This window comes from Hordeum vulgare, chromosome 6H (genome assembly GCF_904849725.1).
Source record: "Hordeum vulgare subsp. vulgare chromosome 6H, MorexV3_pseudomolecules_assembly, whole genome shotgun sequence".
NCBI classification, from domain to species: Eukaryota; Viridiplantae; Streptophyta; class Magnoliopsida; order Poales; family Poaceae; genus Hordeum; species Hordeum vulgare.
Window position 1 is genome coordinate 42103911 of NC_058523.1, and position 22121 is coordinate 42126031.

The following is a 22121-nucleotide window of genomic DNA, read 5'->3' on the forward strand; positions in this document are numbered from 1 at the left end:
GAAGCCAAAGAACTCCAAGCTTTGATGTCAAAGCACCGGAGGGTCTTTGACGAGGAGGATGTCGTGCTTGGGAGTTTTAAGTCTCCTACGGCTGAAACGACTCCTGCGCCCAGCCTCGTGCTTCCGCCTGCAAGCAGCAAATACATTAACTATGAACTTGCAGATATCCAAGAGCCTCTGCGGGAGCAGCCCCTTAACAAGGAGAAGGTAATAGAGATGATCTCATCGGCGATTGGCCCCTGGAAGAGCCGCTATGCGAGCGGGACCCCGCCTGATCTGGAGATCCTGATTGGCCGCCTCCAAGCTGTGGTGGCTCAGCTTCAAGGGAATGGCGGTGGCCCTCTTCAAGACACTCATGCACCTGAGCGGGTGCTCTCCCTCATAGGAAAACTTGATGCAGCTCTGGTGGAGATCGCTTCTGTACGACGTCGCCTTGAGAAGGACGGGCCGCGTTTGGAGGAACACGTTGCCGACCTGGCTTCCGTTCGCCACCGTCAGGAGAAACAGGCTGCAGATCACTTAATGATGGCTAAGGGGCATCCTAAGCTTGCTGAAGAAAACAAGGCACTCGCCGAGAAGCACGCGAAGTTGGCTGCACAAGCGGAGAAGCGCGCGCACGTCTTGGCGGAGATGACGACTTCTTGCACCCGGAACCTTGAAGCACATGAACACGCGGTCCGGATCTCATCTGAGGAGATTGACTTGTACGCAAAACGTCGTGAAGAAGCGGATGCGTTTTTGGCGGCTGACGGCACCCTGCCAGAGATTTCGATCGTCCTGTCATACCGTCCTCTTGAGTGAAGTGTGGGTCTCTTGCCATCAGCTTGTGTAGTTCTGCTCCCTTGTCACAGGGCTACATGTTAGTGTTAAAAAAGTTTCAGCTTAGAAAAATAAAGTTCGTTTTAGGTCGTTCCAAGGAACCATTTGCTTAGCTCAGTGAATTTGCTTTAGATTGTATCACCGATCACTTAGGCAATAAAAAGATGATGGCTTTTGTGACTTATTTTTATTTTATACTACTGTATATTCCGCATCACCGTATTTCGCCCTGATCAACGCAGCGGGGTTGCATCTGCCTCGAATGTCCAGCCTTGTCGTCCTTCCGGCTTATTAGGCGTTCCGTCCTTCCTGCTCCTCAAGTACCCTGCTGGCTTGACTGCAGCCGATACAGCTCCGTGGCCGGCGATCAGCATATGAGCACACGTATCATACGTGGCAATGATCGTGGCTTGTTGGAGTCTTTAACACGCACTCCTCTAAGGGCACATCATGGTGCGGTCGTTATCGAGGTTGCCGACCCTTTTTTTTTGCCAAGACAACATGACGCGGACGGCGTCCGCGCTGAAAATCTTTGTTCGGACCTTCATGCCATAGTGCAGGTATGTTCATCTGCATTTGCATGCTTCAGGGAGTTGTATGGGGTCGACGAGACAACTCTACTTCATCTTGATTTCATGGCGATACCACACGCCTTATCCTGAAAGAAAAAAAAATACATAGCATTTACCGAATCCGTCGCAACCGCCTTGCTGCTGTAGTGCCAGCCGACTAGATCGGAGGGTTTCACAGATTCATGCTAGCCACACTGGCGTGCTGCACTGCTCCCATGATCTTCATATGATGATGTAGGTGACCGGTTGTCGGGATGTCGTCGACGCCCCCATGGACGCATGGGTGTTTCTGCCCCCAAGCGAACATGGTACCGGTCGATGTAAAGGTCTAACGTCGGGATGCCGTCGACGTTCATGGCGTACGGGGTGACCGCGCCCGTCACCTGCGATGTTGGTTGGTGTGGAGACTCGACGTCCGGGTGCTACTAGCGACGCCAAGAAGTGCCTCCTCATTGACTGGAAAGATGTTGGAAAAACACGACGACTAGAAACACCAAAAAACACAAAGGGAACAAAATTGGTTGGATTTTTTTTTTGAAATGTTGGCTTTCCCGTTGTACACCAGCTATAGGTGCGATATGAGAGAAGGCTACCAAAGGACTTGTCATTGGGAATCGTCGAAAGAACATGACGATTACAACTTAACAGCTGAATAAGCCTTGGTGTACGTGTATGAAGACCCCGTGTTTTGGGATGCTTCCGAGAGGCAACAGAAGTTCATACTCTAACCCATCATCATACTGAGGGCCACCACAGCTCGACATGCCCCCTGCACATACCCCATGAACCCCGAGACTTGGGCATGTTAAATTCAGGGTAATGGTTTTGGGACAACAGCTTGGCAATTTTTCTTCATGCATATTGAGGGGTGGTGAACAGCTACCTTCCGCCTTCCTTCCGGTGGGCTCCTTATTGCTTGGGACCACCTGACTGTTTCTTGGATCGTTGGAATTTTTATTTGCTTCTTGGATTTTCTTCTTGGATAATTGGGATTTTATTTCTCCTTACTCACGTGGGATGATTGATTGGCCACGGACTTCCTGGATTTGCTTTGACAATCAGCTTGAACTTCTTGAGGACTCTTCTTCCAGGATCTCCTCGGGACCCACCTTGAGAATTTGGAAGGCAACTGTTCACCTCTGTGTACTAGGAATAAACCCTCTAGCACTTTATTTGGAGCTTCTGGAGGCGCACCCCTGGGTTGCCATGTGACTACGCACCAAACCAACTTGTCTTGGGTCGGGCAGTCCTCCATGATCTTTTCCTATAGTCTTCCCTGGGGTGCGAGCCCCGGTGAACACGAGGCATGCCGGGAAACATGAAGAGCGCGGAGTCTTAATACTCAGAAGTGCACCAATAATCGTTTCTGCTGCCTCTAGAAGCATACACCTGGTACGTGTCGTGCATTGTGGGTGTAGGATCCGCTCCACCCTTCGAGAAGTCCTAGGGTAGCCAAAACTTCTATCAACAGCGTAGTGCGATAGGGGAAAGCCATTTTTTTGTTGTTGGACTGAGTCCGTTAAAAAAATAAGGAGACCAAGAAAAATATCCACAATATGCAACGACGAGTGCATCATGGATCCGATAGCCCACTAAAAAGGGTCTCCCCAAAGGTGGAAAAAAAGCAACGGAAGAGGCAAAGTTTTAAGAAAAATATTTTTTAAGAAACCTTCCGTTGATTGGGGGCATAGGACGGGCTCCCTGGGAATCGACCAGCTGATATGCACCCCCGTCGTAGACTTGCTCGATGGCGTATGGTCCTTCCCACTTAGGCTCGAACTTCCCCTTCGTCTTGTGCGTGATGACGATGGGTCGACGCAGCACGAGGACCAACTCGCCCTTGCGGAACACGCGCTGCTTGACGAGCTTGTCGTAGGCTCTCACCATGTTTTGGCGGTAGAGCTCCAGGTTTTGCAGAGCATGCAGTCGCCCCTCTTCAAGGGCGTCAAGCTCCTGGAAACGAAGTTGTACCTATTCATCTTGGTTGAGGTTTTCCTGGATTGCCACCCGTAAAGAGGGTAGCTGGACCTCCAATGGCACGACTGCTTCGCTTCCGTAAACGAGAGAGAATGGGGTAGCTTGTGTCGGGGTACGGACTGTAACGCGGTACGCCCACAAGGATTCGAAGAGACGGTCATGCCAGTCTCTCTTATGCCTTATCACCGTCTTCTTGAGTATCTTGCCAAGCGTCTTGTTGAAGGCTTCGATTGCGCCGTTGGCTTGAGGGTAATAGCTAGTGGAGTAATTCCACTTGATCTTGTACTTGTCCATGAACATGTACATCTTCTTGGACTTGAAGGCCTTGCCATTGTCGGAGGTGATGTGGTGTGGTATCCCAAAGCGATATATGATATTTCGCTCTAGGAAGTTGATGACGTTGTCGCTCTTCACCACCCGTAGCGGAACAGCTTCCACCCACTTGGAGAAGTAGTCTGTCGCAGCGAGGATGAAACGATGCCCCTGGGAAGATGGGGGGTCGATGATGCCGATGACGTCGATTCCCCAAGCGTCGAATGGCCAAGAGGGAACAGTATGGTGAAGAGGGACCGGCGGCTGGTGCTTGAAGTCGCCATGTACCTGGCAGTTGTGGCATGACTTGGCGACCCGAAGGCAGTCAGCCATGATGTCCGGCCAGTAGTATCCTGCCAGACGTATGCTATGGTACATCTTAGCTCCTCCTTGGTGCCCACCGCAGACTCCATGGTGCATCTCCAAGAGGATCTTCTCGGCTTCGCTTTGACTAACGCATCAAAGTAGGACCTCCTGCCCATGAGACCGCCTGTATAGGACACCTGCATCATAAAGGTAGAAAGGGAGTCGACGTTGTAGTTGGCGTCTCGCGACAGGGTCGCTGGGGAGACTACCATGCTTGAAGTAGTCGAGGAAGGGTTGCAGCCATTCTCCTTCCTCCACAACGTTCGTCATGATGGTGTTGACCTCATAATCGGTCGGGATAAGCTCCAGGATGGCCGGGAGTAGCCACCTTTCTTCAACATTTATCTGCATGGTTCTATCATCTTGGAGCACTAATGCTGCCGCTAGTTTGGCCAAGGCATTAGCAGGCGCATTCCGACTTCGTGGAACATGGAGAACTTCAATATGTTGAAATTTGTCCATGAGGTTCCGGGCCGCGGTGTAATACGGTACAAGTTCAAGCTTGCGAACTTCGTAGATGTCGTTGACTTGTCGAACGATGAGTTGAGAGTCACCGAAGGCTCGTAGAGAACAAACTTCCATCGAGAGCACGAGGAGAAGGCCGAATATGAGCGCCTCATACTCCGCCTCGTTGTTTGAGCATTCTTCTTTGAGGAGAGAAAAAGAGTGATACATCACCCCTCCTTGCGGTGTCTTGAACACCAAACTTGCGCCTGCCCTTCGTCTTGGGGTTCCGTCAGCATCGGCATCCATGCGAGAGGCTCCATCGAAGTAGAGCTCCCATGGTGCATTGAGGTCGAGAGTGAAGACTTCCTCATCAGGGAGATCAGTGATGAGAGGGGAATCATCTGGAACTAGGTGCACCGCAAGGAACTCCACCAAAGCTTGGCCCTTGATCGCCTTCTGAGGCACAAAGGTGATGTCGAATTCCATCATGAGAAGTGCCCATTTTCCTAGTAGCCCCATGAGTGCGGGTTGACTTAGAATGTACTTTACGGGATCCGCTCGTGCAACAAGCTGGATCTGGTGCTTCAACGTGTAATGCCTCAATTTCTTCAAAGCGAAGATTAGGGCGAGGCATAACTTCTCTATCGAAGAGTAGTTTTGCTCGGCCCCCACCATGGTGCGGCTCAAGTAGTAGCAGGCCACCTCCTTCCCTTCATCATTGTTCTGAGCGAACAAGGCACCTACCGAAGCGGGCTGTGCTGCGATGTATAGGATGAGTGGGCGCCCCTTTATGGGAGCTGCCAAGACAGGAGGATTAAGGAGGTACCTTTTGATTTCGTCGAAGCCGTGTTGGCATCCCTCATCCCATACGAATGGAGCTCCTTTCTTCATGAGGCTTGAGAAAGGTTGGATGCGTCCGGAGAGGTTGGAGATGAAGCGTCGGATGTACGCTAGCTTCCCCTGCAATGACCTCAACTCCTTGAGATCTTGAGGTGGCGGCATGTCGAGGATGGCCTTGATCTTCTTAGGCTCGATCTCTATGCCTCGATGATGAATGACGAAGCCGAGGAAAATGCCCGACTGAACACCAAAGGCACACTTCAACGGGTTCATCTTGAGCTGATGTTGACGTAGACGCTCGAAGACAACCCAAAGATCCTTTAAGTGACGCTCGCGTTCTCTTGTCTTGACCACCATGTCGTCAACATAGCACTCGACCGAATGATGGATCAAATCACCAAGAATGCACGTCATAGCGCGCTGGTATGTCGCGCCGGCGTTCTTTAATCCGAACGGCATGACGATATAGTAGAAGTTGCCCTTCGGGGTCCTAAAAGCGGTGTCGATGGCATCATCTGGGTCCATCTTGATCTGGTTGTAGCCCGATGAACCGTCCATGAAGGATAGCGCGCCATGCCCTGTGGTGGAGTCGACTACTATCTCCGGGATTGGCAAAGGGAAGTCGCCTTTGGGGCAGGCTCGGTTTAGGTCGCGGAAGTCCTAGCAAATCTGTATCTGCCCATTCTTCTTCTCCACTGGAACGATATTGGCGAGCCACCTTGGATACTTGACCTCTTTGATGAAACCTGCGGCGATTAGTTTGTCTACTTCGGCGATGACGTCATCTTGCAGTTCCGGACGCAGGCGTCGTGGTGCTTGTTTAACAGGGCGAAATTGTGGGTCAATCGCCAGCTTGTGAGTGGCGACACGGGGGTCCAACCCCGGCATCTCCTTGTAGTTCCAAGCAAAGCAATCTCGATACCCCATCAAGAAGCTTCGGTACTCTTCTCGCTCCTCTTCCGTCAACGTAGCACTGACAAAAGTGGGGCGCGGGTCGTCGTCCGTCCCGAGGTTGATTTGAACAAGCTCGTCGATGGTCGGCTGCCCCCCGTCTTCTAGCTCTTGTGGTGCTGACGCAGAGATGAGCTCCTCTTCATCACTTGGCTCATTATTGATGGATTGTTGTTGACGAAGAGCGTTGAGCGAAGTGTTGGAGTCATCCCTCGATGACACCGATGTTGCATGGCAGTTGACTCGTGTCCCGCCATTGAGCACCTCATCTTCATTGTCAGGGACGTCATACATGTGGCAACTCATTCCATGGTGAGTCGAACCACCGAGGATGCTTGTCATGGCATGCTGATATGTTGCACCCGCATTCTTCAACCCGAAAAGTATGTTGGTGTCGTAGAAGTCTCCGTCCAGGGTGGGCCTCCTTCCGTCTTTTGGTTCTCGCGGTAGGGGCGCGAGGCAGAGCTTTCGCTCGTCGCTAGGAGCGTTGAGGTCGATGTAGCCAAGCCCAAACTTTGGTTGGGCCTTGCCTTTTTGCTTGGTGAGGTCCTCCGCTTGTCTCCACCATTCCTCACATATAGCAGGCGGGGGAGGCATCCTATTTTTTCGCCGAAGAGTGATCCCGGCCTTCTCTAGCAAGCGAACCATCTTCGGCTCTGCCTTTATTGTGGATAGCGCCTCCTCTTGTTCACTGCAAGGTTTGGGAAACTCACATATAGAATCAGATTGTTTTACCTGTGGAACCTTGTAGAATATGGTATGGACACCGCATCCGGATGAATTGGGAATAGCCCAAACCTCCAATGGAGAAGTCACTGAGACGTAGAGTGACGGGGGCTGAACGCCTTGAGCTCCCCTTGTGACTTCCTCCACCTCCTTAATTCTTGTCCTAGCGACTCCTTGCGCAGGCACGAGTTCCTCCTTTGGAGTCCGGCATGCCCACAACATGATGGTTGGTGGCGCATCATTGCTGCCCCTGAGCATCACTGGACCATCCTGGGCACCTGCAGAGCTTCCAAGTGTTAAACAACCATGGTCTTGGTGTGCCGAGGTCAATGGAGAGGTGGTAGCATCTTGCGGTTGTGCTGTAGACGACCTCCAAGTGTCTGATGCCGATGTCGGGAATCTTGCCTTCAGCAACAAAGGGGCCGCTGGGGTAGATGCAGAAGGGAATATCCCACTATGCGTTGTTGATGACGACCGCCTCCGACCTTGGTTCCGGTGGCTTCGCGAGGACGAGTCACTTGCAACAGCAGGAGAGCATGGCATGAAGAGGCGCTTCATCTCAGCCACCGGCTTAACGCCTGGTTTGATCAAGACATCAACCGAAGGCGTCGTCCGTCCCAACCGACGGTTGCTATCTTCTACGGGGAAGTAATACTTTGCATCTGCATGGTGAGATTCCTGCATAGTGTAAGGAGAGATGTTGCCGATGATGCGCTGCTGTGTGCCTTGGGTGTCGAGGAACTTCAGGCACTGGTGAAGAGTGGATGGCACGACACGGTACTTGTGAATCCACGGCCTCCCCAGGAGTGCCGAGTAGGAGGTGTTTGCTTCGATGACGAAGAACCGCACCTTGAAGCTGAACGTGGACATTTGGATCTTCAGCGTGATGGCTCCTAGTGTTGGCTTTCCTTGGTTATGAAAGCCGCATATCATTACGTCCGTTGACTCTAAGTCGTCCACTGTGAAACCAGCCCGCGTCAAGCTCCGAAAAGGCAGGATGTTCACGGCGGACCCCGGATCGATAAGGATCCTGCGAAGATGTGCAACGCCGACGTTACCTTCCACGTAGAGTCGTCGGTTGTGGTCACCATCCTCAATGAGCTTGTCCTCCTCATCGAACGTGATTTCATTCACGAATAGGGGGTTGGAGAAGAGTCGGTGTTTCTCCATGGACACCTCATAGAGCTCCGGAGTTTGAAGCGCCTTGACGAGGGCTTCGCGGAGGTCGGGTACCATCATCAGGGCATCGTGCACACTCAATAGTGCGGGGATTCGCTTGAGGTGGGCGATGATGTTGTAGTCGACATCATGTGGCTTCATCTTCTCTTGACCTTGTTCTTCACGCACTTCGTCCTGCAAGGGTGCTTCTTTGGAGGCAGCCGGCTTGGGCACCTTCGCTTGCTTGACCCTCAGTGGTTCAGGAAGAATCTTGCCTCCACACAAGTTCATATTCACCTCTTCTACTTGTACGTCATTCTTCGTGTCTTCGGTGTGGAACACCTCTTGCTCTTCGGGCGTGAACACACCTTCCGAATCAGAGCTCGGCGTGTCACTATAGCTGAGGACAACATTGCAACCTTCGATGTGGGATGAGCTAGCCCCTTCTTGGTCTTCGTCCTTCCCCTTCGCCGCCGGTTGCACCTGAGCGTGTGACATGAACTGCCCCAAAGTGGGCAAAACACGCCCTAGCCGCGGGAATGACTCATCTCCCTCTGCTATAGGGACAAATCTTGGTGGAGGGCGGCGTTGACTTGGATCAACTCGCCTTAGGACCCTAGGGACGACTTGCTCCAGGGGGGTTGGGCGTTGAGGTTGAGGTGGGAGGCTCCTCGCGTACGGCCTTCGGCGAACCATTCTCCAAGGCTCGACCTTCTGGATGGCTGGGGTTACCTCCTGGTGGAGGGAAAATGCTTGCATCGCGGAGAGGACGAAGCTGGGCAGTTGATTTTCGACCTGTGCAAGCGGCACCCACTTTTCCTCTTGCCCCGTCTCTTGACTCGGTGAAGAAGATGAGGCCACGCTCACCATGTTCACCGCGTGGAAGTCCGGGTTGATGGCTTCTCGGTCCAAGTTGATCATCTTCTCATTAACGGCTCTTTGGAGCCACTCTTTGAAGGCGACACAATCCTCGATGACGTGACCCACATACCTGCGATATGGGCAAAATAACGGATTATCAGTCATCCTCACCTGATCCGGCCTTCGAGGTTCTGGTAGGTTCAATGCTCGATGCTCCATCAGCTGGTCGAACATGTCCTTGACAAGTTCACGACGGAAGATGTACTGCTTCTTGAGGAGCTCCTGGATCGATGGGCGTTGCCTTCCTCCCGCCTGTTCGCCTCTTGTGCCCAAGACTGGCACATGGCCTTGTGGTGTAGATGAGAAGACCTTGGTGGTGTTTGCTTCTGCTGGTGCCTTCGGCTTGCCACCATTGTTTGCTAGCTTGGACGTTGCGGTGAAGCGCTTGGCAGGGTCGTATGCGCTGGCATTCTTGTATAACTCCATTATCTGCGGTGACTTCTCGAACTCGAGCTTAGTAGCCGCTACCGCCGTGCTTAGGGCACTGAAGGTCCTAGGCTCGCGCCGAGAGACCTCAAGTGACCAATGTTGTTGCATCCCGTGGACGCACATCTCGATCGCGTCCTCGAGGTGCATCTCTCTAGCAAGACGCGCATAGCTGTTGCGGAAGCGGATGATGTAGTCATCAATGGATTCGTCTCGTCGTTGTCGAACTTGCGCCAGCTCGACGACAGAGAAGTCTTTCTTCATGGCGACGAAGTGCTTCTTGAAGACTTCCTTCATACCCGCCCAACTTCCAATGGATCCAACCGGTAATCGGCTGTACCAATGGAATGCGGGTCCCGTCAACGACCGTGAAAATTGGCGAAGAGGAGCGACGAGCTGTTTGCCGTATCGCCACACGCCGCCTCGAAGTACGCCAGGTGCTCCCTTGCGTTGCCGGTTCCATCGAATTGACGGAACTTTGGGGGATGCCACCCTGAGGGGTATGCAACCATGTCGTGCCATGCCTCATAAGGCTTCTCCAGCTCGCTCTCTGAAGTGCGAGGAGCTTGATCTATCGCCATTTGCTTGAACTTTTTGTCCACCATATCTTCAACGATGTCGTGGTAGTCCTTCAGCATGCTCGCGTTTAGCGCTGCGTTGGCAGAACCAACGGGGCTAACCCAAGGCCGAGTATGCGCGTTGGGGTCTTGGTGTTGACGAGGCTCATTCGCCGGCGCTACTACATGAGTATCGCCTAGTAGCTCTTCCTCCTGTGGATCCACCACTCGTTGTGGTGCATCTCATGGTGGAGCACCTTGGTTATTCATCATGAGCTCGATGAACTGGTCGAGCTTCGACGATAACCGATCGATCGTTTGACGCTGGTCCCGCACCTGTTCTTCTAGGGAAGCTCGTCGCACCGCAACTGCATCTCTGTTGACTGGATTTTGGATGACACCATCGGGCTCCTCGGCGCCACCGCCGCTGTTCACCATGCGCACTGGCGCAGTGTGGAGATCTTCAACCCCATCATCTGAGTCTGACAAGTCAGACGGAACAAGCTCCTGATAAGGAGGGGAGTTCAGGTGCCTCTTCAACGAAGGCGAAGAAGATGAGTCGGAGAGGCACTCCTCGTCATCGGGATTGTCTTGGTGCTCCCCATCTCCAATAGGCTCGTCCGTTACACTCTGACGCGCAATGGACCTTAGTCGTGTGTTAGCTCCAGGCCGACTTGCAACTTGATGAAGTTCATCAGGGTCTTCGGGTAGACGCGTCGTGATGTTGGTGTAGCGGCGCGGGGATATGTCTGGATGTCGCGAAGAGCCTCCACTCATTAGCGAGCCTTTCCCTGCAGTTACAGGGAGACATGGAGCCTTGGATCTTGCTCCTTCTTGAGATGACGCGGAGTGTGTCTTGGGTTCCCCCTCCGCACCTTTGAACCATGCACGCACATGGCCTAGGCGAGGCAAGAAATTCTTTCAGAAGTCTGCCTTAGGGTTTGGCACGATCTCTTCATCTGAAGGATAGCCAAACTCCTGGGTGATACGCGGTGGCCGCCATCCATTATTTGACTCTTGACTAGGCTGCACTCCTAGAGTGCCGCACAAAGCAAGGTTCTTCTCACCTGACTCTTTCGCTTTGTGAGCCTCCCGCTGAAGCTTAGCTTCCCCATCTTGACCTACTCTTTCAGCGCTAATGAGAGGAGGATTGACAGGAAGTGTTGCGGTTGGTTGGAGGGCGACGTTGGTTGTAACCTCTAGGGCCGCTTCTTTGTTGGTGGGGGTCGTGGTCTTGGCTACTTCAATGCCCTCCATCGGCGTTGTGGTCGCCGCCGCCGCCGCCTTCTGGTCCTCTGACGGGGGTGGTGTTGTGGCCACCTTTTCCCGTTCACCACTTCTTGGGGCTAGGGATGTGGAAGGAACCTCTGTGCCCCCTCGCTCTATGCCGCTTGTGGACGACTTTCGTGGTTTCAGTGCCAAGCGACTTAAAAGGTAGTTGTACCGGTCATGCCGCTCCAAGTCAGGGGATATGCGGAATCTGATCCTGTCATTTTCCTGAACAACCCCGTCGTCGGGTTGTAAACGTACATGTGTATGTCGAAGGACTAAGTCCTCAAGTTCTTTGTATAGAACTTGGCGATTTCTCCGGCGTCTCTCCCGCTTGCGTTGGTTGTCTGTCGGAACTCCGCCCGCCCTTAACGGCACCGGTGGAGTGGGGAGAAGTGGTGGTGCAGCGTGCCGCATTGATGATGAAGTCCTGTCCATCGTCGCCTGCAGTTGTGGTCGGTCTTCCCGTCTGGGAGGGGACAAGTGTCGTGGCGGAAGCGTGGATCGTGGAGGCTCCCGAGGTCGCCACTGTTGAGTGGGTCGGGGGGGCCTTTCTTCGTCTTGGTGCCTTGACCATTGGTTCCAACGTGGTGACATGTTAGGATGCCGCTGTTGTTGGAGATGTCGTGCTGGTGATGGTGGTCGTCGGGGTGCCAGCGTGTGGCGCTCATGTTGAGGACGATGACTTGGGGCTTTTGGGGCTTCACGCCTCATCCTCCCTGCAGCTTGTGCCGATGATGTACTCAGCGTCATCGGATCATGCAGACGTCTTTGGATGCTATTCATCTGCTCTTGGAGGTGGCGAAATTCTCGCCGCAAGTCTTCGTCACGCGGGGCGGGTGCTTCATGGCGCAGGACGGCAAACCTGTTGTCGTTGGGGAGAGACTTCCCTTCCACCGCTGAAGTGTGGAGGCATGGCGCCCATGCGCTACGTCTAATGTCTTGATGGTTGATGGAGATTGTTGGGCACGGTAGAACGGGCTCCTTGCGTGAACGCTGCTTCCAGAACTCCCTCATAATGGCCCGCCTTACCAGCTGCTTGACCTTGGTTGGCTTGTATGCCCAGTCATCGGGAAACAAGTCGTACGGTGGGGTCAGGGTGCTCCGGCAAGTGAACATGTTGTCTGCCAGGTCACTGGCTCCAAGGAACCAATCCTCCTCCGAGACCGTGCTCTGAGCGAGGCGTGAGGTGACTTGTTGATGAAGTAGTTGTACCTTGCGATACTTTCGCCTGTAGTTTCGAAGAGGGTGCGGGCTTTCGGACGAACGCACATTCGCCATAAGCCTCCGCAGGTTGTGGGAGATGACTTCCAAGCCTTCGAGCAGCTCGACCTCGGTGCGCCGTGGTGTTGGTCGTGATGGCTCCGAGTGTGGAGTTGGAGCGGGGGCGTGATGGGATGCTGCTTCCACCCGCCTGTTAGCGGCCTTGGCACGAAGGCGTTGATCCTCCACCATGTCTCCCTTCATATCTGCCCTTGTCGACTCCTTCAATAGGGCACGCGCCTCAAGCATTAGCTCGCGGCGCTCCTTCTTTGCCTTAGCGGCCTCCCGCTTTTGCGCCTTCTTCGTCTGCACAGTTTGAAACTGCGCAGGATCTTGCGCTTGATGCATGTAGACCTTCTTGCCGAGCTCGATGATGACCATGGGCGGCAACGAACCGAACTGGAGCAACACCGGCTCCGAGTTGCCTCCGTGTGAGAGTCCGCCTGCATGAAAAGGGATCTCGATCAACGAAAATCCTCATCAATACCTTGTCATGCAACATGTTGTGCGGATTGGGAGACGGGCGAAGACGACTCTGACGACCACAGCGGAGCAGAGATGGGAGGAGAACCATGTCCCACCGGGCGTGCCAATTTGTTTAACACGAGAAAAATATCGTGGCGAGACTCCGGGAGAAGGAAAAGGGGAGTGTATTTCTCTCTTGTGCCGGGTAAAGACAAAGTAAATGTGCGGGCGTGTCAGTGTACCGTAGTACACGAAAGGTGTATGGAAACGAGTATTTCATTAATCTCATCGGAGAAACAAAATTACAGGTTCCCATATAGAAAGGGGCGCTCCGTGGCCTACTGGCGCGGCCAAGCTGACTATGGCGACTGTGTGATCTCCTGGTTCCCGGGGCCTCGAAAGGCTCCCGGTTAATTACTCCCGCGGGTTGCTCCACGGGATACCTCCGATTGAGCTGTGTGGTCGTCATCGTCGCATTCGCTTCGTGTTCTCCATGGATGCATGATGAGGTTGATGGTGTGTGTGGTGGGGCAGTGACAGAGCCCGTGTCTCGTCGGTACATGCGCCGCAAGTGGTGTGGCCTTTATGGTGGCCACGCCCGCCCTCGCCTTCGTGCCTCGTCGGTCTTGGCGGAAGCGTCGATCGCGGAGTAGCATGGAGAGCGCTCGGCTTGGACTGCCTGATGATCGAAAGCCTCGTCGGGGCATGCAAGGAGCTAGGCTTCGCAGGAGTAATTGTCGATGGAGATCGGCTGGTGTAAGACCGCCGCGTTGCTCATATCAGCATGGTCGGTGTGGCCGACGCCTTGTCCTGACCGGACGCCGAGTGCACGGCAGCGAAGGATGTACGTGCATGGCCCATGCATAGGCACATGCGAGACGCGTACGTCCACAATGGCGACGATACACGAGGGCACCTTCCCGTCATGTAATGGATGTGGCGGCGAGGGACTCCGCCTTCATCTCGACCATTTTGAGGAGCCACCGGCAGCGAAGAGCGAGCACGTGAGGGAGTTAGCGGAGTTCGGCTTCGTGATCTGTGTAACGGAGTAAAAGCCAGAAGTGTGGTGGCGAGTTCTGTGTCGTCCTTCTCGGCGACATCGATGGTGGATGGCATCGTGGCGTGCTCCATGTCGTCGTCTTCCGCGGCCCCGGCTTGACGACCTCGACGATGGGCAGCGTCGTGGCGTGCTCTGTGTCGTCGTCTTCTGCGGCTCCGGCTTGACGACATCGACGGTGGGCGGCGTCGTGGCGTGCTCCATGTCGTCGTCTTCCGCGGCTCCGGCTTGACGACATCGACGGTGGGCGGCGTCGTGGCGTGCTCCATGTCGTCGTCTTCCGCGGCTCCGGCTTGACGACATCGACGGTGGGCGGCGTCGTGGCGTGCTCCATGTCGCCGTCACGACATTGACGGTGGGTCGTGTCGTGGCGTACTCCATGTCATCGTCTTCCGCGGCTCCGACTTGACGACATCGACGGTGGGCGGCGTCGTGGCGTGCTCCCTGTCGGCGTCTTCCGCAGCACCGGCTTGACGAAGCAGACGCAGAGTGGTGATGACGACCCCCGCTCCACTGTCCTTCATGGTGCCGGCTCGACGGCTTCGGCGATGGGCTGCATGCGTCGTGGCGTTCTCGATGTCGCTCTCTTCCGCGACCCCATCATGATGAAGTAGACGTGGTGATGACAGCCTGCACTCCACTGTCCTTCATGGCGCCGGCTTGACCAGGAAGGCGATGGGCGTTGTACCGGCAAGCTCCGCGGCACCGTATTGACGAAGTGGACATCAGCGGCGTCCCTCGAGCTCCACCTCGCCACCATCGGGTTGTGCATGCATGCAATTTAAAGTCCATGCGAGAGATTAGATCATTATTTTACCGTTCAGGAACATCAGCTTGCTATCCATGTCGCTGGTGCCGCCGAAGTTTCATGCGTGCTGATGAGTGTACGCTGGTCCTTCTCCTCTGCGTGTACGCCGGCGTAACGGCCCGCGTCCTTCGATTGGCCGGCGTTCCGTGCGACCGGGCGTCGGGTGCTCCTGCCGAACGTCGACTTTCGGTTGTTCCTGGATGGATGTGCTTTGTGCCTGGTGGATCGATGTATGGCTGCTTGGTGGATGGATGTTGTAAACGATGAATGGCTTCGTGATGAATGGGATGTCTGGTGCATGGATGGATGTTGTAAGCGATGGATGGATTCTGTGATGGATGGATGTCTGGAGTAGATGGATGTATTCTACGTGATGGATGGTTGAATGGATGTGTGCGTGGATAGTTGAATGAATCTATGGAGTAGATGGATGTAATTCTATGTGATGGATGTATGGCTGTGTGCGTGGATGGTTGATGGATCGATCCTCCTCCTTTCTTTCTGCATGTACGCCTGGTTGTATTTATAGGCACGAGGGGATGGCGTTGCGCGATGCGCAGCCGCCGTTCAGCCGTTGCCGATTTTCTTGGAAGCGATAGGGACGGCAAATACGTTGATCTTCTTCGCATGCTTATCCCTCCAGCATCCAGCCGAACATCTTGACGCGCACTTCTGCCAAAGCAAACAAATTTATACGTATCTGGTTAGCTCTCGAGTGACTACAGGTGGGTCAAGGCCATCGCCTAAGAGACTCTTTAATGCATTGGTCGTTCCACATTTCTTCTACTGATTATACGGGTATCTGGAGATGTATAAATACGCATCCGTCAGATAGCCGGTACACGGGTATTCATAGAATTACACCCACCGTACACATATCATAGACGTAGACCTGGTCTTCCGAAAAGTATACGTATCCACATAATCCTAACATGCATGCAAAGAACCTTGCCAAATCACACAAAAGCTAGCTACAAAAGAACTAAAGTGTACGTGAGCTACCTTGGCTTGCATGCATGCACGTAAGCTAGACAAGGGTTCTTATGCACTTGTATGTAGTGCACAACTTGCGCTTAGATAAAGTAACGACTCATCTAACTTTAGTTTTCAGCAAGCTTTAAGCACAAAATCACATCAAACAATAGTCAAGTGCACACAACTCACTAGCAATTGGTTCAACATAATTGGATCTCTTAAAGAGATTAGCAAGTGGATGAGGATCCATATCAATAGATTTTCAGCAAGCGAAGATGCAAGCATATTGAAGGCACATAGCACACAAGCAAAGGAAAGGCAAACGAAAAAGGCAAATATTTTTTGTAAATTTTTGTTTTTCAGAAGTGGGGGAGAGGAAAACGAGAGGCAAAAAAGTAAATGCAAGAAATGAATTTGCGACGGTTACTTGGATAAGCTTCACTCAGAATAATCCCCGGTGCCAGAAATTGACACGTTGAAGGAAGACTATTCTTGACTTGATACTCCCCGGCAACGGCGCAAGAAATTCTTCTTGCTACCTCTTGAGCTTGCGTTGGTTTTTCCCTTGAAGAGGAAAGGGTGATGCAGCATAGTAGCAGTAAGTATTTCCTCAGTTTGAAAACCAAGTTATCAATCCAGTAGGAGTATCAAGGCAAGTCACCAATGTACCTGCGCAAAAACAAACAAACTTGCACCCAACGCTACAAAGGGGTTGTCAATCCCTTCATGATTGATTGCAAGGTGAGATCTGAAGGCGGAAAGTGCAACAAAGTGAAAGTGTAGAGCTGAAAATATGAAGTGAAGTAGACCCGGGGGCCATAGTGTTCACTAGAGGCTTCTCTCATGATAGCAAATATTACGGTGGGTGAACGAATTAGTGTCGAGCAATTGATAGAACCGCGCAAAGTCATGATGATATCTAAGGCAATGATCATACATATAGGCATCACGTCCGAGACAAGTAGACCGATACTTTCTACATCTACTACTATTACTCCACACGTCAACCGCTTTCCAGCATGCATGTAGTGTATTGAGTTCATAACAAACAGAGTAACGGGGAGCTTGCGGCGGCAGAAAAGTATTTTCGTGGCTCTCTCCCGTGGTTTCAGATTTTTAGGGAATTTATAGGCGGAAGAGGTAGGGCAAAGGAGCCACGGGGGGGCCACGAGCCTGCTAGGCATGCCCCCCACCCCAGGCCGCGGCTAGGGGGATTGTGGCCTCCCCCGGAGTCCTTTGCCTTGGTTCTCAAGTTCCCTGCGTATCTTCTGTTCCGGAAAAAATCTTTCCAGAGGTTTTATTCCATTTGGACTCCGTTTAATATTCTCCTCTAAAAAAGGTCAAAAACACGGAAAAAACAGGAACTGACACTTGGCACTGAGTTAATAGGTTAGTCCCAAAAAAGATATAAAATGCATACAAAACATCCAACGTTGACAAGATAATAGCATGGAACCATCAAAAATTATAGATACGTTGGAGACGTATCAGGATGCAACCACCTCACTTCTCACCTGCCAAATTAATCCACGTCTTGTTTGTTCTTCTTGTATATACTGGTGTTGTATGATGGCCAATGAGAAAGTCAGCCATGTGTGTTGTCATGTGAAAATTTCCTAATTTTCATTTCTATAAGTATGGATGGATGCAGACCAACTCAAGTCGTGCTTGGTTGTGTGCCAAGCCCCGTCTACTAGTACAAGCTTTTTTTCCTTGATGATCGATTGGTTGTAATTGAAAGAGAACCTTTTTGCCTCTTGAGATCTATTGCAGGACAAGTGCTTTTGACTTTGTTGCTAGAAACAATTAATCTTCTTAGTGTCTTGCAGGTCCATCATTGCATGATTTTTGTTTATTGTTGTTGTAGCCTTTAGGATAGGTTTTTATTTGGTAGGAATATTACCTGATTGATAGTGAACTGCATCCATCAATAAAAGATTCGATGATATTCGAGTCCATCAGGAATTTCTCTAAGTTAGTTACTAGGGACCAGGATGCCGTGCATTCCTCAATGAAGTTATGTGCATTCCTCAATTCAATTTCTCAGAAGGTAATGGATGCAGAAATCCTACCATGGTTATAGAATGATTTGGTCTAATGTCTGTGATTTTTAATCTTATATAGAATCATGAACACAGGAAACGGCGTGGTCCGGCGATGATACGATCCCTGCGTGCCATTTGTGCTGGGATGACAGGGGTATATGCGACCGTTATCCTCACCTAGACAATGGTACGTCCTTCACCATCATGTTGATGGATGACTTTGAAATTGTTACGATATGTAAAGACAACATGTATCTTTTGTTAGTCAAGTATGACGTGTGCTTTTTTGCTTTAGTTAATCTTTAGTTTTATTTTATACAATTCGAATAGTGAGTTCCATGCCATGCAAGATTTGCTGTCTTGGACAAGTTTCATTTCAAAGAGAAGGACAATACAAAGCCTAAGATAGCTCACCTAAAAACAGAGCATTTCACTTTCGTTATCAAGGTAAAAAATGATGAAGATCACACATATTTTGGTTGTTCTAATTGGAGAGCATTTTGCAAGGCGTATGGGTTGAATGAGGATATGAACATTACCTTCGATCTTGAAAATGATGATGTTCGTGATAATAATATAGAAATTTTGGTGCATGCGGAGGATGACTTGATTCCGGTTTTACCTTAAGGTGCATTTGTCAACAGATTTGTTAGGTAATTTATATTAATTATTGAAAAGTATCTGGTACTCACCCCGACTAAATTTCTTTATTTTAAATTATTAGCTTATTTCTGTGCAACAAGAACTACACGGCAGATAATAGATCAGAACTACTACAATTATGGCTCCGAGCTTACTTGGATGGAGAAAAATCATATCATCTCATTTAATCATCATGTTTACTATCATGCTAAAAATTACATGACTGACAACGTTTATCATGGATATGTGCCACTAGTGCACGAGTTGAGCCCTTATAACATCACTTTAGACAACTTTGTAAGATTTTTTTTACCGTTGCATCACTAATCCATCTTTTTTATACATTGTTCTTAAGAAAAACTAGTTTGCTAACTATATTATTATTACTAATGCTCTTCAACGGGTACTCCCATCAGAGACCGTGTCTAAATGGATGTTTACCACCGGTGATTTGAAAATGGTTATCTTACGTCCAACCCCGATTAATTACGGTGGTAAATAGAGGATATCTCAAAGTGAAAAACCTCTAAAAATTAAAGGATGGAGAAATGCAATACAAGCATCCACAATACCACTTGGAGAGGAATACTTGCGCATCCCACAAGTTGGAGATAGGTTGATGTGTGTTCTTCAATACAGAGATGTCGGAGTTCGCCTTTCTTATGCTTTTTTACCTAAGAGAGAGAAGTAGTTAGTGTTTCAACCTGTGATAACTTGGTCACTTTGCTAGTATGATACCAACCAGAATGATGAGGAGTTCACCTTTTTTATGCTATTTTACCTAGAATGATGAAGATCTTTTTAACTAGTACGATAACAACTACAATGATGAGGAGTAATACGATGTTGTGTAACGATTGCTTTATTGCTATATGTACGTACTAGCTAGCGTCTAGTTGGCACCGGTCGAGAACATCAACAGGCATAAGGAACGAAAGATGATGGACACAAAAACAAAAGAAGGAAACATAATATGAAAACCTGTAAACCCTCCAAAACCCATAAACCCCTCCTTTAAAAAAAACAACGCCTCGCTGCTGCTGACGCGTGGCCGCCTTTTAGTCTGAGTCCGTGATCGGGACTAAAGGTCCTCCTGCCCTAGCACCCCACAGCGACCACGTCGAGCACCTTTAGGCCCGGTTCATAACACAACCAGGACTAAAAGTTTGGGCCTTTAGTCCCGATTGTTTAGTCCCGGTTGCAGAACCGACACTAAAGGCCCTATGAAACTGGGACTAATGCCCTGTTTTCTACTAGTGGTAGTCATGTTAGTATGTGTGTGTGTGTGTGTGGTTGTGTGCTACTTAAGCACATATACTCATGTACGTTTTCAGTCGAGCCCAATGAATACAGAGACATAAAAAGGCTCTGACGTTCGTCGCTGGGGGGCTTCCATTGCCGGGTGTTCGTGGCCCGGTAAAATTCACCTTCTCATGTTTTTTGTGATTGTTCATCGATCCTCGGTTCCAACATGGCATGGCTATCAGCCTCCCAGACGCGATCCTAGATACCCTTGTCACGTGTCCTTCCTCTATACGCATGTGGCGGTGGCTCCCCATGTTGGTTCCTCCTCGTTAGCCGGCATCGGCCACCCTGGATGACGGTGTACTGGATTAGGGGGTGCGCACCACATTGGCTCACCATTGATGGGCCTGTCCGAGGACTCACCGACACCTAAAAAATGGGTCATGCATGTCCTCGCCCACGACATAGTCAAAATGGAATCGTCTGAAGACTACAGTATACTTCAAGGCATATATTTTTTAACTGGGCATAACGCTTTTCCATTGAAAATGAATGAAAATATGTCTATCTTGCCGTCACTTGTCCATCTATCTCCTATGTTGTCCATATTCTGAGTCAGTTTGTTTCTACTCCCACTTCAGTTCACTATATAGTCACCTTCTTCATGTTCTATGATATCTTCGTGACACGATCTCTCATGTGTTTTTTTCCTGTTTCAATTCATTACGGCCAAGTTCATCCAAGGCACACTCGACAAAGGTTGCCATGTGGTGCACGCTGATGACTCCTTGAATAAGTGTTTGATGAGTACATGCGCATGAAACTTGACAAACACTTTCTGTAGTTGAAAATAAAATGATAAATATTTGTCGAGTGTCTGATAGAATTCACTTGACATAACGTGGCCCGCTGTGACAAAGCCATCAACTGCTCTCGATGGGCTCCTTCGGTCAGGTCCTTGTCAAGTTCTATAAGGATGTGTTTGGTTGGGGAATATAGTGGAATGTAATGTTATGGTTCCATTCCACCGGAATGGGTCGGTTCCGTTCTTGATTTTGGTTAAGGGAGATATGTGGAATGGAATGGCGACATTTCGTTGTTTGGTTAGTGAGATGGAATGGAATGGTGATATTATAGCTTTATATGTTCAATACCAAATTATATGGCATTTCAATTGTATTTAGCGAGATGGAATGAAATAGTGATTTGAAGAAGAAACACACACTGCTTATTATGATAAATATACTACAATCCCACCTGCGCAAGAACATACTGACTCTAAGCACTAAATTCAGAGCTGCCTCTTCTAACCATTCTTGCGCAGAGCCGCATAAGAGCGTCACGATCCCTCTCACCTGATCCATGAACATCTAACAATAAGATCATCAGTTCAAAGAGGAAATCAAGATATCTCATTGGATGAATCACATACATCTGAAGCAAGCAAGGTTGCTGCCGCCCTCCACAGCATCTAGCCAGGTCGCTTCCAGCAAGCAAGATCCGACGCACATGCTGTAGGAAACGGTGATTAGGCACGTAGAGATGAGGGTGATGCAAATCCTCAGACACGCTTGTTGCTCCGGCGTGCCGCCGCTCTGACGCACCCGCCGCTTGTCTTCCTTGGCCAGATCTGTGGTGCAGCGCCGCCACTGCCGGCAGGGATGAGGGCAACGGGGATGAGAGGGTTGACAGCCCTAAATCCGCGCAGAGTGAGAGACGTGAGAGGAGAATCACCGGCCATGGGTGAGACGAGAGGGGAAGAGCAACTACTATGAGGGAGAAGATTTGCGAGGCAGCATCGGGAGGGAGACAAGAGCGAGGGACGGACCCGTTCCATTCCATCCCATGACCTCAACTAAACACACACTAAGAGCATCTCTAACAGCCGCGCTATACAAGCGCCGCGCCGTAAAAAAGATAGTATTTAGCGCGCGCGTGACGCGGCGGCAGCTCCAGCGGACGCGTAAAAACGGGGCGCGCGCCATTTCCAATTGAGCGCGCTGGCCGAAACGCAATCCCGCGCCCATTATTTGCTGCGTCGGCTCCCGCGCGCGCGACTCTCCCGCGCTCGCTCCTTCTTTCTTCTGCGCTCTCTCCTGCTCTCTCCTGTGCTGGATGTGCACTCTCTGCGCTCGCTCTGCACTCTCGCGACCGCCCCCATCCGACCGCGCCGCCGCCGCCGCTCGCGCCACCGTTCGGCGCTGCCCCGGCCTATCCCCGAGCCCCCGTCGCCGCCCGCGCCCGCCGGCGCTTCCCCGGCCTGTCTCCGCTGCGGCCGCC

At 51.1% G+C, this 22121-nt stretch overlaps 1 long non-coding RNA gene across 1 annotated transcript; it reads right to left on the reverse strand.

The window, feature by feature from the left end:
- Nucleotides 1-21040: 21040 nt before the first annotated feature.
- Nucleotides 21041-21679, reverse strand: LOC123403980. The gene is made up of 2 exons (XR_006611607.1): nucleotides 21274-21679; nucleotides 21041-21196 (listed from the first exon to the last, which is right to left on the reverse strand). It is a non-coding gene; the product is annotated as an uncharacterized LOC123403980 (long non-coding RNA).
- Between the last annotated feature and the right edge of the window lie 442 nt (nucleotides 21680-22121).